Here is a 15,838-nt window from a genome sequence, read left to right as displayed (position 1 = left end):
AACAGTATCCATGTGAATTGTAACTCACTTGAAGACCTGGGAAAATGGAAAGCTGGTTTGTGAAATGACATGCTCAAACAGCTTAGAAATGGTATTGCAACTTTATGTAGCCTATAAAACAACATCAGAGCCATGGCCATGGGTAAATCATTAATAGTTCAACAAGAAACAGCAAATTCTTATCAGGAAAACTTCAAGGTTCTAAATCGAAAGCCGAGAACTGACATTTGCAAATTAAAGGCAATGTGGGAACAATAATTCAGTTTTAGAAAGTTTTAAGTAATATCTTTAGGAGTTGTTGTCCTTGGCAATTCTGTGGAAATAGCAGGGACCTGCAACTGTGGGAACTCCTGGGTCTGTCCAATGGCACATCTCATTGATCCAGTCGCCCAGCACATCAGCTCTAAAACATTTATGATTTCAAATATAACACTTTTTCTTCAAATAATTTTTCTGTTCTTATTGAAACTCCATCTTAAATTTCTATTCATTAAAAATAATTTATCATACCAGGAAAAAAAGTTTAAAACCGTGCTTGCAGATCTTTTAATTCAGAACTGAATTTTAAAATCTCTTTCCCTAACTTTCTATTTTCACCTGGTTTAAAATAAATTCTTTATACTGAACTTCTCCATCTCCTTTAACATTCAGTAACAATAGAACAGAGTACCACACTTACATGAAGCAGCGGAATCAGAAGGTGAAGTGGTTGCCTGGCAACATCACCTGTGAGTAATTAAGCATCTCTTGAGAATTGCTTAATTTGGCTTTAAATTCTTGGCCTTGTTACAAATAGCTATTTGGACTAGTTGGATTCTGCCTAACTATTGCATTAAAGTTTATAATGCCCAAGATGGGGAACCAGGTAAGAAGGTCTTATCACCAAAATTTGGTTTTTTGACAAGGTTCACATCTCACTCCTTTCCTTGTAGTCAGCCTAAGGCACAAACCAGGATAAGTAGAGATGACTGTGATTGTCACAGATGAAAACCTACATCTCCTCTAAGTAATTTACAATAGAACACTATTTTTTGATTCCTAGCCATTCTTTGTCTTATTCTGACTTAAGTAGGTGCTAAAAATACATGGAGGAATCCAGTTTAGGTACTCTGACAGGAGGGCAAGGCATCTACACATGAATAAGGTGGGTTTGAGTACCTAAAGAATGTTGAAAGCTAAGTCAATATTCTTTCAAATCTGAAGACTTAAAAATCATTTCAAACTACAAGAAGCATATGGTATGGAATTTCATCACATTTTATAACCCCTCAATCATCATGCTCTCAGGCAACTTTTCAGAACACTCCTTTCCCCAAAGAAGGTCATCAAAGAGCATCCTCTGAGACACATTATGAGAACAAAGGCTTTGGAATGCTCTCAATTTAATCAAGATGCCTAAAGTACCTTTACAGAAATATATATGACTTGTGGGACTTTGTATATATTAAAACACTCTAAACTCTGGGATTTAAGTAGAATCAACATAAAAGTAATAATAAGAAACTATTTCATTTAAAATGCCAATAACTTTATAGTTAAAACTGATGAAATAAAGGTTAAAATGATCCAACAGCTTAATGAAATAAAGAGCAAAAAAAGTGAGGTAAAGATACCGCTGCAAATCTAACAAAAGAAGGCTGTAAGATAGGAGGTTTTTTTTTTTGCGGTACGCGGACCTCTCACTGTTGTGGCCGCTTCCGTTGTGGAGCACAGGCTCCGGATGCGCAGGCTCAGCGGCCATGGCTCACGGGCCCAGCCGCTCCGCAGCATGTGGGATCTTCCCGGACCAGGGCTCAAACCTGTATCCCCTACATCGGCAGGCAGATTCTTAACCACTGCACCACCAGGGAAGCCCAAGATAGGAGTTTTGAATGTCTTTTTGCAATAGAAAAAATAACATAATGTCAATGATAAAAACATCAATCTACAAAGAACAAACTCTCCATTATTAGCTTTTAGAAAATATAAATAGAATTCTTAAAAATAATCATGTTAAAAAACAACCTTCCAATTTTAATATATGGAAGTACATTCATTTATAAAGAGAAGCACAGTGATCTCTTAGAGGGAACAAGATGAATAAGGTGGTGTACATTTTAGGAAGGTGCAATAGTATTAACTGTCAGTATTCAGTAAGTCTTGGAAAGTTTTGCCATCAAGGGAGCCAGCAAGGTTTTGAAAGCCATGAAATATCTTATCATTTTTAGGAAAAGCAGCTTGTCTCTAGGTTGTCAGTGTCAGCAATAGGTATGTTACTAAGGAAACCAATGAAGCTTAATGTAACTTGATTATTTACAAGAGCTTCTTAGTGGTTTCTGTAACGTGCATCTCTTGGCAGATACCCAGAGAACTCACACATTTTAAATCTTGAACAGAGCTAAGCTAATATTTCTGCATGAAATCAAGCACCAACAATAGTGTCAAATACTACTCCTAAAATGATTGCTTCATTTTCTACTAACTTTGGCATTAATACAACCCCATACATTCCCTTCAAAATAAAAGAATTCTGGTTTTAGAGGATGACAGAGAAATGTGAGGAAAAGGCACAGAATTTGGCATTCTTGGTTTCCACCTGTACCTAAACTTTATAACTTTGTGATTTTTGGGGTGATATTAAAGGTCTTAATCTGAATTTTACAATTTACAAAGAGCACTATGATATATGATTCATAAAATTTTTATCTGTATATATATCTGACTCATTGCTTACTCCATATTTAGGTAATCAGGAAATAAATGTTATTAGCAATATGTTGATATTATTTGAACAAATTTTCATTGAGCACTTACTCCATGATGAGTACCATGTTAGGCTCTGGAATGCAAAGGGTAAGCAAAATAGATGTGTCCTCAAGATGCACATATTTAAAGTAGAGTTACTGCAGATATAAAAATAAATGTAAAATTACAAATTCTGGTAATGGAATATGGAGAAGGACAACATGTGTTCTGAGAAGAAATAACAAGGGTATACCTAATTTAGATTGCCAAAATAAAAGAAAGAATCAAAGGAACTATCTTCAGTAAGTGACCTTCTAAGCAGTGCCCCAAAAGATGAATAGAATGCAGCACAAAGAAGACATTCAACAGAGGGAATGATGTAAACGAATGCTTGAGGACAGGAAAGAGATGAGGGCATGTACAACACGGAAAGACGAGAGTGGCAGAAGGTGGTGAGAAAAAGGAGGAACAGCTTGAACAACAGAAGAGGGCTGCAAGAGGGAGGGCAAGCCCATTTTATATAGCTTTGAAGACCTTTCTCAGGAGTGACATTACTATAAGTCAGATTGGCTTGTTTGCAGGAATTTTCTACCTACATTTGACAGATCAAATTAGGGGACTAAGATTAGAATTATGGAAGTTAGAATGTTTTACTCAAATTTCCACATTTAAAGAGCTCTAGCAGGTTTCCCATGGAAGATATCATTACATTAAATATTGAGTAACATAAGTATACAATTGTAATAATTCAACCAAAAGATGATGGGGATTTATGTAGAATAGTGTTAATAGAGATGTGAGAGAGAGAATAATAAATATTTAGAAAGGTGAATCAACAGGGTATGGTAATTGATTAGAAGTTGCTCATCTCACTAACCTAATCCACAACTATTCTCCATCTCTTTCACTCTGTTCCAGCCATGCTAGTTGGCCCCACTACTGTGGTTGTGTCTAATCTTTGAACAATTACATGGAATGCCCTTCACCAGCTACACCAATGGCTACCTCTATTGCTTCCTTCAATTCTCAGCTCAAATGACCATTTTCTCTCACTTTACAAGAACATAAACTACATGAAGGCAAAAGTATTTGATGCTTACTTGTTTTTAGTTATTATTGCTCTTTTTTTAAAGGATAATTTTAAGTACTTAGAACAGTGCTTGGGTCTCACAGGCGTTTAATGAATTGTTGATTTGCTGTTGATGATAGATGTGCACATGAAGGGAAAGTTTTTTTAGAAAGACATAGGTGAAGTTTGAGTTATTAATCAGGATAAGATCTAGGATTCAAAAGAGTCATGTAGAATACAGCTGTGATTTGTGTAGAGGTAGGCAATAATAGGCAGTTTATAATTAACTACATTAGCATGAATATGCAAAGTAAGGTATTGTATAGATTATACATTTAAAATTACTGAAGAGACAGCCTTTTTGGAGCTAAGGTATTTCATTGGCAGCCATTTTAGTAAGTGGGTGGTTTATATATATCTTAAAGGTAGAATCCACCCTCTAGTCTTTCATGCTACTTCCTATGTATATGTAATATGCTTGGTTGTTCTACCATCTGCAATAGATGCTACCAAGATTTGCCACTCTGAAGAAGGTTCAGTCTATTATTCTCTTCTAGCATCTCTGAGTGGGACTTACTGGTTACTTGAGATCAGCCTGTTCTACAGAGTTGGCATTCTTAATTTCAAGTTAAAGACACTGGAGGTCCTGTTTATGCATTTTGAACTGAGCTATGAATTCCATTAAAATCTATTAGAATATTTCCCAGAAATTAATAAAGTGGCTTTGTCCTTTGTCCGCTGTGTTTCCATTTCATTTCTGAACATTAGAAGTGAGGATAGGAGATTGATAAAATATCTGTACCAATCCCATTTTCAAACCCAGCTTTTATGATTATAAATTATTTACAAGGGAACATTTTTCCTTTTTACTCAAGAAATTATCACTAATAATATAATAATAAAAAGAATAAAATAAAATCACTTCTACACTGAAAAACAAAGAAAATTGGTGGTATGAAATGTTTTCATCATAGACAAATTAAGCCAGGGATACATAACAATAATGATAATAATGAAGAATGGGCAGAAGAGTAAGACAATGTGGAGATCACCTTCCTCCCCACAAATGTATCAGAAATGCATCTACATGTGGAACAACCCCTACAGAACACCTACTGAATGCTGGCAGAAGACCTCTGCCTGCTCAGGCTCACCTCACATTCCGTACCCCTCCTTCCACCTGGCCTGAGTGAGTCAGAGCCCCCTAATCAGCCGCTCCTTTAACCCCGTCCTGTCTGGGCCGGAACAGACATCCTCAGGCAACCTACATGCAGAGGTGGGGCCAAATCCAAAGCTGAACCCAAGGAGCTGTGCGAACAAAGAAGAGAAAGGGAAATCTCTCCCAGCAGCCTCAGGAGCAGCGGATTAAATCTCCACAATCAACTTGATGTACCCTGCATCTATGGAATACCTGAATAGACAACGAATCATCCCAAATAGAGGTGGTGGACTTTGGAAGCAAAGATAAATATATTTTTTCCATTTTTTCTGTTTTGTGAGTGTTTATGTGTATGGTTCTTTGTGTGATTTTGTCTGTATAGCTTTGCTCTTAACATTTGTCCTAGGGTTCTACCTGTCCCTTTTTTTTTTTTTTTAGTATACTTTTTAGCACTTGTTATCATTGGTGGATTTGCTTTTTGGTTTGGTTGCTCTCTTCTTTCTTTCTTTCATTTTTAAAATTACTTCAAAAAATTTTTTATTTTAATAATTATTTTTTATTTTAATAATTTTCTTTTCTTTCATCTATCTTTCTTTCTTTCTTTTTTTCTCCCTTTTCTTCTGAGCCATGTGGCTGACAGGGTTCTGGTGCTCCGGCTGCTTGTCAGGCCAGTGCCTGTAAGGTGGGAGAGCTGAGTTCAGGACACTGGTCCACCAGAGACCTCCTGGCTCCACATAATATCAAACAGCAAAAGCTCTCCCATACATCTCCATCTCAACAGTAAGACCAACTCCAATCAACAACCAGCAAGCTACAATGCTGGACACCCTAGGCCAAACAACTAGCAAGACAGGAACACAAGCCTACCCATTAGCAGAGAGGCTGCCTAAAATCATAATAAGGTCAAAGACACCCCAAAATACACCACCAGATGTGGTCCTGCACACCAGAAAGACAAGTCCAGCATCATCCACTAGAACACAGGCACCAGTCCCCACCACCAGGAAGCCTACACAACCCATTGAACAAACATCACCCACTGGGGGCAGACACCATAAACAATGGGAACTACAAACTTGCGGCCTGCGAAAAGGAGACCGCAAACACAGTAAGTTAAGTAAAATAAGAAGACAGAGAAACATACAGCAGATGAAGGAGCAAGGTAAAACCCCACCACACCAAACAAATGAAGAGGAAATAGGCAGTCAACCTGAAAAAGAATTCAGAGTAATGATAGTAAAGATTATCCAAAATCTTGAAAATAGAATGCAGAAAATACAAAAAAACATTTAACAAGGAACTAGAAGAACTAAAGAGAAAACAAACAATGATGAACAACACAATAAATGAAATTAAAAATTCTCTAGAAGGAAGAAATAGCAGAATAACTGAGGCAGGAGAATGGATAAGTGACCTGGAAGATAAAATAGTGGAAATACTGCAGAGCAGAATAAAGAAAAAAGAATGAAAAGAATTGAGGACAGTCTCAGAGACCTCTGGGACAACATTAAATACACCAACATTCAAATTATAGGGGTCCCAGAAGAAGAAGAGAAAAAGAAATGGGCAGAGAAAATATTTGAAGACATTATGGTTGAAAAATTCCCTAACATGGGAAAGGAAAGAGTTAATCAAGCCCAGGAAGAACAGAGAGTCCCATACAGGATAAATCCAAGGAGAAACATACCAAGATGCATATTAATCAAACTTTCAAAAATTAAATACCAAGAAAAAATATTAAAAGCAGCAAGGGAAAAACAACAAATAGCATACAAGGGAATCCCCAAAAGGTTAACAACTGATCTTTCAACAGAAACTCTGCAAGCCAGAAGTGTGTGGCAGGACATATTTAAAAGTGATGAAAGGGAAAAACCTGCAACCAAGATTACTCTACCCAGCAAGGATCTCATTTAGATTCGACAGAGAAATTAAAACCTATACACAGAAGAAAAAGCTAAAAGAACTCAGCACCACCAAATCAGCTTTACAACAAATGCTAAAGGAACTTCTCTAGGTAGAAAACACAAGAGAAGAAAAAGACCTACAACAACAAACCCAAAACAATTAAGAAAATGGTAATAGGAACATACATATCGATAATTACCTTAAATATAAATAGATTAAATGCTCCAAACAAAAGACATATACTGGCTGAATGGACACAAAAACAAGACCTGTACATATGCTGTCTACAAGAGACCCACTTCAGACCTAGGGACACATACAGACTGAAAGTGAGGAGATGGAGAAAGATATTCCATGCAAATGGAAATCAAAAGAAAGCTGGAGTAGCAATTCTCCTATCAGACAAAATAAACTTTAAAACAAAGACTATTACAAGAGACAAAGAAGGACACTACATAATGATCAAGGGATCAATCCAAGAAGAATATATAACAATTGTATATATTTATGCACCCAGCATAGGAGCACCTCAATACATAGGTAAATGCTAACAGCCATAAAAGGGGCAATCAATATAACACAATCATAGTAGGGGACTTTAACACCCTACTTTCAACAATGGACAGAATATCCAAAATGAAAATAAATAAGGAAACACAAACTTTAATTGATACATTAAACAAGAGGGACTTAATTGATATTTATAAGACATTCCATGCAAAAACAACAGAATACACTTTCTCCTCAAGTGCTCATGGAACGTTCTCCAGGATAGATCATATCGTGGGTCACAAATAAAGCCTTGAGAACCCTCTTGCTCTGTTGGTGGGAATATAAGTTGATACAGCCACTGTGGAGGACAGTATGGAGGTTCCTTAAATAACTAAAAATACAACTACCATACGACCCCGCAATCCCAGTACTGGGCATATACACTGAGAAAACCATAATTCAAAAAGAGTCATGTACCACAATGTTCATTGCACCTTCATTTACAATGGCCAGGACAAGGATGCAACCTAAGTGTCTATCGACAGATGAATGGGTAAAGAAAATGTGTCACATATATACAACGGAATATTACTCAGGCATAAAAAGAAATGAAATTGAGTTATTTGTAGTGAGGTGGATGGACCTAGAGTCTGTCATATAGAGTGAAGTAAGTCAGGGAGAGAAAAACAAATACCATATGCTAACACATATATATGGGATCTAAAAAAAGAACAAAACCAAAATGGTTCTGAAGAACCTGGGGCAGGCCAGGAATAAAGACGCAGACATAGAGACTGGACTTGGACGTGGGGAGTGGGAGGGATAAGCTGGGACGAAGTGAGAGAGTGGCATGGACTTATATATACTACCAAATGTAAAATAGATAGCGAGTGGGAAGTTTCTGCATAGTACAGGGAGATCAGCTTGGTGCTTTGTGACCACCTAGAGGGGTGGGATAGGGAGGGAGGGAGGGGTATGTAAGAAGTAGGAGATATGGGGATATATGTATGTGTATAGCTGATTCACTTTGTTATAAAGCAGAAACTAACACACCATTGTAAAGCAATTATACTCCAATAAAGTTGTTAAAAAAAAATGAATAGTACCTCATCATGAAATAAATAATTGATGAGAAGTAATTCTAGGGATAAAAATGTTATTAAAAGAGATAGAAACTTTGTTTTTTATAATAGCAACATCAGAGTGCATGCTGAATATTTTAAAATATAGTATGACATTATGTGAGTTAAATAGTTTTGCAAGAACACAGCAGAAAAAAGGCACTTGAGCAAAACTATTTCAAACATATTTGCTTTAATAAAGCTTTTTGTATTTTATTATTTTATAATCTTCTATAAAGCTATTTGCCTCGTGATGCTAATACAGTAACTTCATATTTTAGATGTGAGTTTACTTTTATAATGGGTACTAATAGGTTAGCAGCTACACATATAAACACAGACTTTCCTATTGCTGTAAAATTCACCAGTTCAATTAGATGACTCTTACGCCTCTTAAAAGGTCTTTTACATGTTCAAATTAAGGGGTAAATCTAAGATTTTTGTGTGTATTCATTAATATAAATATTTTTTTCAAATATGCATATGCATTTATTTTTACTCAGTTATGGAAATTTTCAAAAATATACAAAATAGAATAAGATAATGAATCCCCAGATACCTATTGCCAGCTTTAAAAAATCAGCACGTTGGGCTTCCCTGGTGGCGCAGTGGTTAAGAGTCCGCATGCCGATGCAGGGGACACGGGTTCGTGCCCCGGTCCGGGAAGATCCCACATGTTGCGGAGCGGCTGGGCCCGTGAGCCATGGCCGCTGAGCCTGCGTGTCCAGAGCCTGTGCTCCGCAACGGGAGAGGCCACAACAGTGAGAGGCCCGCGTACAGAAAAAAAAAAAAAAAAAAGCACGTTTTTGTCAATATTGTTTCATGTATCTCCTCCCAATATATTTGTTTGTATCACTCCACATTTCACAGCCATGTCTGTGGTGACTTGACTTGCTTCCTGGCCTCTGGAACTACATCAGAAGTTCACATCATTTTAGTGGTTCCAGAGCTAGGTTATTTCAACTGCCACTACATTCTCTACTGATGTAGACACTCTCTTTAGAAGCTGCAGAAGCTCCAGCTTACCACGGGCTGCCTAAAAATGTTGATACAAAATGCAGAAGGGAAGGAAAGGAAATATCCAATGAAACATAAAATAAAGTTGGAGGACTTAGGCTAGCAGATATCAAGACTATCTGAAAGTGATTTGGTATAAACCTGTGTATGTTAGTGCAGACAGACAAACAGACAAATACAATAGAATAGAAAGTCCAGAAATAGTCTTAAACATACGTCACTTAGTTTGCTACAAAGATGTCAATAAAACTCAATGGGAAAAGATCTTTTCAAAAACTATTGATTATGTATAATGAAATAATTATATTTAACTTCTATGACATACAAAAATATTAATTAAAAATGGATGATAATGGTGAATTGGAAAGTTAAAATAATAATGTTCCAGAAGAAAAACATGGGAATATATCTTTATAACCTTGGGATAGGGACATATTTTTTTTTGAAAGCAGGACACAAAATTCGCCAACTTTAAAGGAAAAGATTCTTGAATTGGATTACATTAAGATCAGGAAATATTGCATACCATTTAGAGTAAAAACAAAGTCATAAAATGGGACAGGATATTTAACAATGAACTGATAAAGAACTTATATCCAGAATTTATAAAGAACTTCTAAGCATCAAAAATGAAAAGACAGAGATTATGAAAGAGAAATGTGTAAACAGACCTCAATAGGCACATTGCAAAAGAGTATAACAAAATGTTCGAAAATATGAAAATACATTCAAACTCATTGTTCACCAAGGAGATGCAAATTAAAACCTCAATGTGATATACTTTTATGTCCATAAAATTGTTGTTTCTTTAAAAATTCATAATACAAAGTGTTAGCAAAGATTTGAAATAGTTCCAATTCTGGTTCCCTACTGGTGGAATATAAATTAGTATATCAACTTTGGAAAACTCTTTGGTGGCATCTGCCAAAGGGGAAAATATACATAATATAAAACTCAGAAATCTCACACTTTGGTGTGTATTTTTGTCTATGTCTATATCTATATCTTAAACAACAAAAGACATAAAAAATTTCAGAGTGGAATGATATTTTTGCAACTGAAATTTTCAAGGGACTTAAATGTCCATCAACAATAGAATATAAATTGTGGATTATTCATACAATGGAATTCTGTACCATAATAAGAAAATAAATGACTATTGCTACCTAAGGGTTAAAACTCAAAATATTGATTGTGAAATGATAGACACAAAATAACACATAGTGATTCAACCTATTTACAGAATGATTTAAGACAGGCAAAATTAAGTAATGGTTTTAGTAGTAGTAATATCAGTTACTTTTGGGGAGGAAAATTGGTTTAGTGACCTGGATAGAGAGATAAAGCGATTTTTCTGATATTATTCCATTTATTTATCTTGGTGGTACATTTGTGTCTTTACTTTGTGGTGATAAATAAAATTTACACTTAAGAGTTTTTCAACCATTTTATGTTTATGTTAGGTAGAAATAAAAAGTTTACAAAAATAATGTTTTAAATAATTTACCTGTTGGATTGTGTTAAATTCTGCTTACATAATCATTTCTAAATGGAAGGCATCACAGGAAAATGAGCAGTATTTTTTTCTTTGTTTCACCACCATCCCAGGACATATGCATATATTCTTTGAGAAGTGAGAATTTTTAAATGTCTAAAGAGTTTTGTATATAACCTCAGATTTCCCCAGATGCACTGCTTTGAAATGAATGCTGATAACTTGAGGATTCAAAGACTTTTCGTTTATTACCAGAGACTCAATTTTGTTAGTTATAAATAGGCTTCTCAGCCTATATCTGTCATTTTAGTCTTCCCAGATAACATTCCAGCAATGTTGTGCCTTCTTCTGATTGGGGTATAGTTACACCTCTCTATTCCCCTATACTCATCAATTGCCTCATCTAGTGATAAACCTGTGAGTTAAACTATCCTTTTCACAAAATCTGGCCTGATATATATCCTTCTTAGAATTTTCCAAAATGAGTCTATTTAAAAAGATTCTCTCCTTTCAAAATGACAGACTATCAACTCAAATATTCCTGTATAGGTGAATAAACCCATGACAACTTTGGTTCCTCAACTTAATTATCAGTTCCATATTTCTTAGATGGTGGAACCAAGTGGCGAAATTGATTGGTAATTTTAAATGAGATTCACATACATAAAAGCAAAAGCTATATAAAAAGCTAATTTATAATTATTCAAAGAGATATAAGGCAGGAAATACTCATGAAACTAGGCATGTATTTTTAATTAAATGGGTAACTCAAATACTCATAGTGTCTTTGTAGGATTTTTGGAGGAGAATTCTTAATTGATTTCTCAGCTTTATCTTCCCTATATCATGAAGCTTTTTTAGAATACATATTTAACATTGTAAATTCTATCCTTATTTGAAAAAAAGTTAAATATGAAAAACATAAAATTATGTTAACATAGTAAATTACTAAAATCTATTCCTTATTTCTGTATGGAAAGGAGTGCTAAAATGATTCCTTATACAAGTACCAAATATGCTAGGTATGCTACTGAAATATAATATATTTAAAATTACATTAAATATACTTAGTCCAAAAATTTATATTAAGGATGTATAAAACTTTGTAAGTTGGAATAGAGAGTATTCACTAAAATCGGACACACACTTTTGTTCATGAATAAGAAGTCCTACATATCTTTAAGATGTTAAATCTCCCCAAAGTACACTTTTTAACATGATTCCAATTAGAACAGACTCTGTGGGGAGTGAATTGGCCCACATAGTATGATTTACTATGATACTGGAAATAAATGATCTCTATTCTCTTGGGTTCTACATTTGTCTCTATGAATTTCCTTTCTTTATCCTATATATATATAAAAAAAATAGGTCTAGATTCTTCAGTATTCAATGGAGAGGTCCTTGGAAGTTACTGATTTGAGCATAAGCCACTATCAGAGAGTCTTTTACAATTTCTTTCTCTAACAATGCAGCATTTGCTTTATCAAGCATATCATAGATAAATGATTTGTGAAGAACAGTTAAAACATATAATACAGGCCTGTGGCATTGTAGTCATTAGCAGTTCAAGTCTCTTAAGTCTCTAGCTCTTCAGAATTCTTTTTTCATTTGGGCTTATTTTAAAAAGAATTTGGATTGGTTATTCATAAGCCAAAACTTTCTGGCCTTTGTCTTATTTCTGTTGTTTGCTTTTTTTTGCTTTTCCTTCTTTAAATATTATTCCTGAATTATATTTAATAATAATTTGTATAATTTAATTTTAGTAAATATACGATATATTTAATAATATTTTAAAAATATATATTATAAATATATTTAATAATATTTAATGATGTTTAGGAATCATTTAATAATGATACTTACTATGGTATGAGTTTCCTACAGAATGCTTTGAAATGCACTCAGCCACTAAAATTCAACTTCCCAGTGAAGCTCAAACTCATGATATTATTATAGTTTCAAGAAGTATATAAATGTTTTTAAAAGATAGATATAAACATCTATCTTTATCTATATCTATGTTTATATTATCTACACTTATACCTATATTTATAAAAATCAACACTAGCAGTAAATCAACTCACATTTAGTGAGCCTCTAATTCATGTCAGTTACCATACTAGGCATCGTGAGCAACACAAAAATGAAAAAAGACATGCTTACTGTTCTTAGAATTTTATGGCTGCATTTGGAGTAAAGCAAAGCAGTTTCTCATGATTGTGAAAGCAAGTCATTTTACCCAACATATGTTATTTTTACATGTATTTAGTGTAATTTTAACTTGAAATGCATGAGAGAATAATTTATAATTTGGGATGCTGTTTTGCCAGAAACAACTTGGAGGCATTTCAAAGTATCTTGTGAAAATGCTATATATGCTTTCCATGCTGAAAATATGACAATCTTTGTAATTGAGTCTTTCTGGGTCATATGTATTAATAAGGAAACAAAATAGTTAAAGAAACTGTAGTAATCATAATTTTTATAAATGTACTTTTTTCTGTGCACTATCAGAAAAAAAATGTTCTTTTTTAGTGTTTGCTGACACTTGCCTATAGGCAAGCTATTAGTGCAATCAGTTAGGCCAAAACATCAATCATACCTCCTTTTTTTTTAAGGTTCATGTGTTTTTTAAAAAATAAATTTATTTTTAGTTGCATTGCATCTTCATTGCTGCATGCGGGCTTTCTCCAGTTGCAGCTAGTGGGGGCTACTCTTCATTGCAGTGAGCAGGTTTCTCACTGTGGTGGCTTCTCTTGTTGTGGAGCATGGGCTTCAGTAGCTGTGGCACATGGGCTCAGTAGTTGTGGCTCACATGCCCTAGAGCGCAGGCTCAGTAGTTGTGGCGCAAGGGCTTAGTTGTTTCACCGCATGTGGGATCTTCCTGAACCAGGGCTTGAACCTGTGTCCCCTGCATTGGCAGGCGGGTTCTTAACCACTGCACCACCAGGGAAGTCCCATAGCTACTTTTTAAGACAATCATTCTGGAGCTTTTATGAATATTCTTAGGATATGACAATCTATTATTTAAGAATTCTCCTATTCCACTGGAGCCCACTTCCATATTTAATGATAGAGAATCAATAGATTTTCTTTAGGAATTAAATATAATACATACTTCTCAGAACTTTATTTCCTATGTATACAATTTGAATAAAAGTTCACTGTTTTTAGCCCGAACATGTCGATATAAAACACATAGTCTCGGGGAGGAGCTTCAAGATGGCAGAAGAGTAAGAGGCGGTGATCACCTTCTTCCCCACAGATACATCAGAAATACATCTACACGTGGAACTGCTCCTTTAGAACACCTACTGAACGCTGGCAGAGGACCTCAGACCTCCCAAAAGGTAAGAAACCCCCCCACGTACCTGGGTAAGGCAAAAGAAAAAAGAATAAACAGAAACAAAAGAATAGGGATGGGACCTGCACCACTGGGAGGGAGCTGAGAAGAGGAAAGGTTTCCACACACTAGGAAGCCCCTTCGTGGGCGGAGACTGCGGGTGGCGGAGCTGGGAAGCTTCAGAGCCACGGAGGAGAGTGCAGCAACAGGGGTGCGGAGGGCAAAGCGGAGAGATTCCCGCACAGAGAATCGGTGCCGACCAGCACTCACCAGCCCGAGAGGCTTGTCTGTTCACCCGCCGGGGTGGGCGGGGCTGCGAGCTGAGGCTCGGGCTTAGGTCGGATCCCAGGGAGAGGACTGGGGTTGGCGGCGTGAACACAGCCTGAAGGGGGCTGGTGCACCACAGCTAGCTGGGAGGGAGTTCGGGAAAAAGTCTGGACCTGCCGAAGAGGCAAGAGACTTTTTATTGCCTCTTTATTTCCTGGTGCCCGAGGAGAGGGAATTAAGAGCGCTGCTTAAAGGAGCTCCAGAGACAGGCGCGAGCCGCGGCTAAACAGCTCGGACCCCAGAGACGGGCATGAGACGCTACGGCTGCTGCTGCCGCCACCAAGAAACCTGTGTGCAAGCACAGGTCACTATCCACACCTCCCCTCCCAGGAGCCTGTGCAGCCCGCCACTGCCAGGGTCCCGTGATCCAGGGGCAACTTCCCCGGGAGAACACACGGCGGAGGTCAGGCTGGTGCAACATCCCACTGGCATCTGCCACCGCAAGCTCGCCCCTCATCTGTACCCCTCCCTCCCCCTAGCCTGAGTGAGCCAGATCCCCCGAATCAGCTGCTCCTTTAACCCAGTCCTGTCTTAGCGAAGAACAGATGCCCTCAGGCGACCTACACGCAGAGGCGGGTCCAAATCCAAAGCTGAACCCCGGGAGCTGTGCGAACAAAGAAGAGAAAGGGAAATTACTCCCAGCAGCCTCAGGAGCAGCAGATTAAATCTCCACAATCAACTTGATGTACCCTGCATCTGTGGAATACCTGAATAGACAATGAATCATCCCAAATTGAGGAGGTGGACTTTGGGAGCAACGATATATATATATTTTTTCCCTTTTTCTCTTTTTGTGACTGTGTTTGTGTATGCTTCTGTGTGAGAGTTTGTCTGTATAGCTTTGCTTTTACCATTTGTCCTAGGGTTCTGTCTGTCTGTTTTGTTTTGTTTTTTTACTTAAAAAGATTTTATTTTCCTAATAATTATTTTTTATTTTAATTAGTTTTTAAATTTTATTTTATCTTCTTTCTTTCTTTCTTTTCTCCCTTTTATTCTCAACTGTGTGGAGGACAGGCTTTTGGTGCTCCAGCCAGACGTCAGGGCTGTGCCTCTGAGGTGGGAGAGCCAAGTTCAGGACACTGGTCCACAAGAGACCTCCCAGCTCCATGTAATATCAAAAGGTGAAAATTTCCCAGAGATCTCCATCTCAACACCAGCACCCAGCTTCACTCAACGACCAGCA

Source organism: Orcinus orca, chromosome 7 (assembly GCF_937001465.1).
Source record: "Orcinus orca chromosome 7, mOrcOrc1.1, whole genome shotgun sequence".
Taxonomy (NCBI): Eukaryota; Metazoa; Chordata; class Mammalia; order Artiodactyla; family Delphinidae; genus Orcinus; species Orcinus orca.
This window is presented reverse-complemented; position numbering follows the sequence as displayed.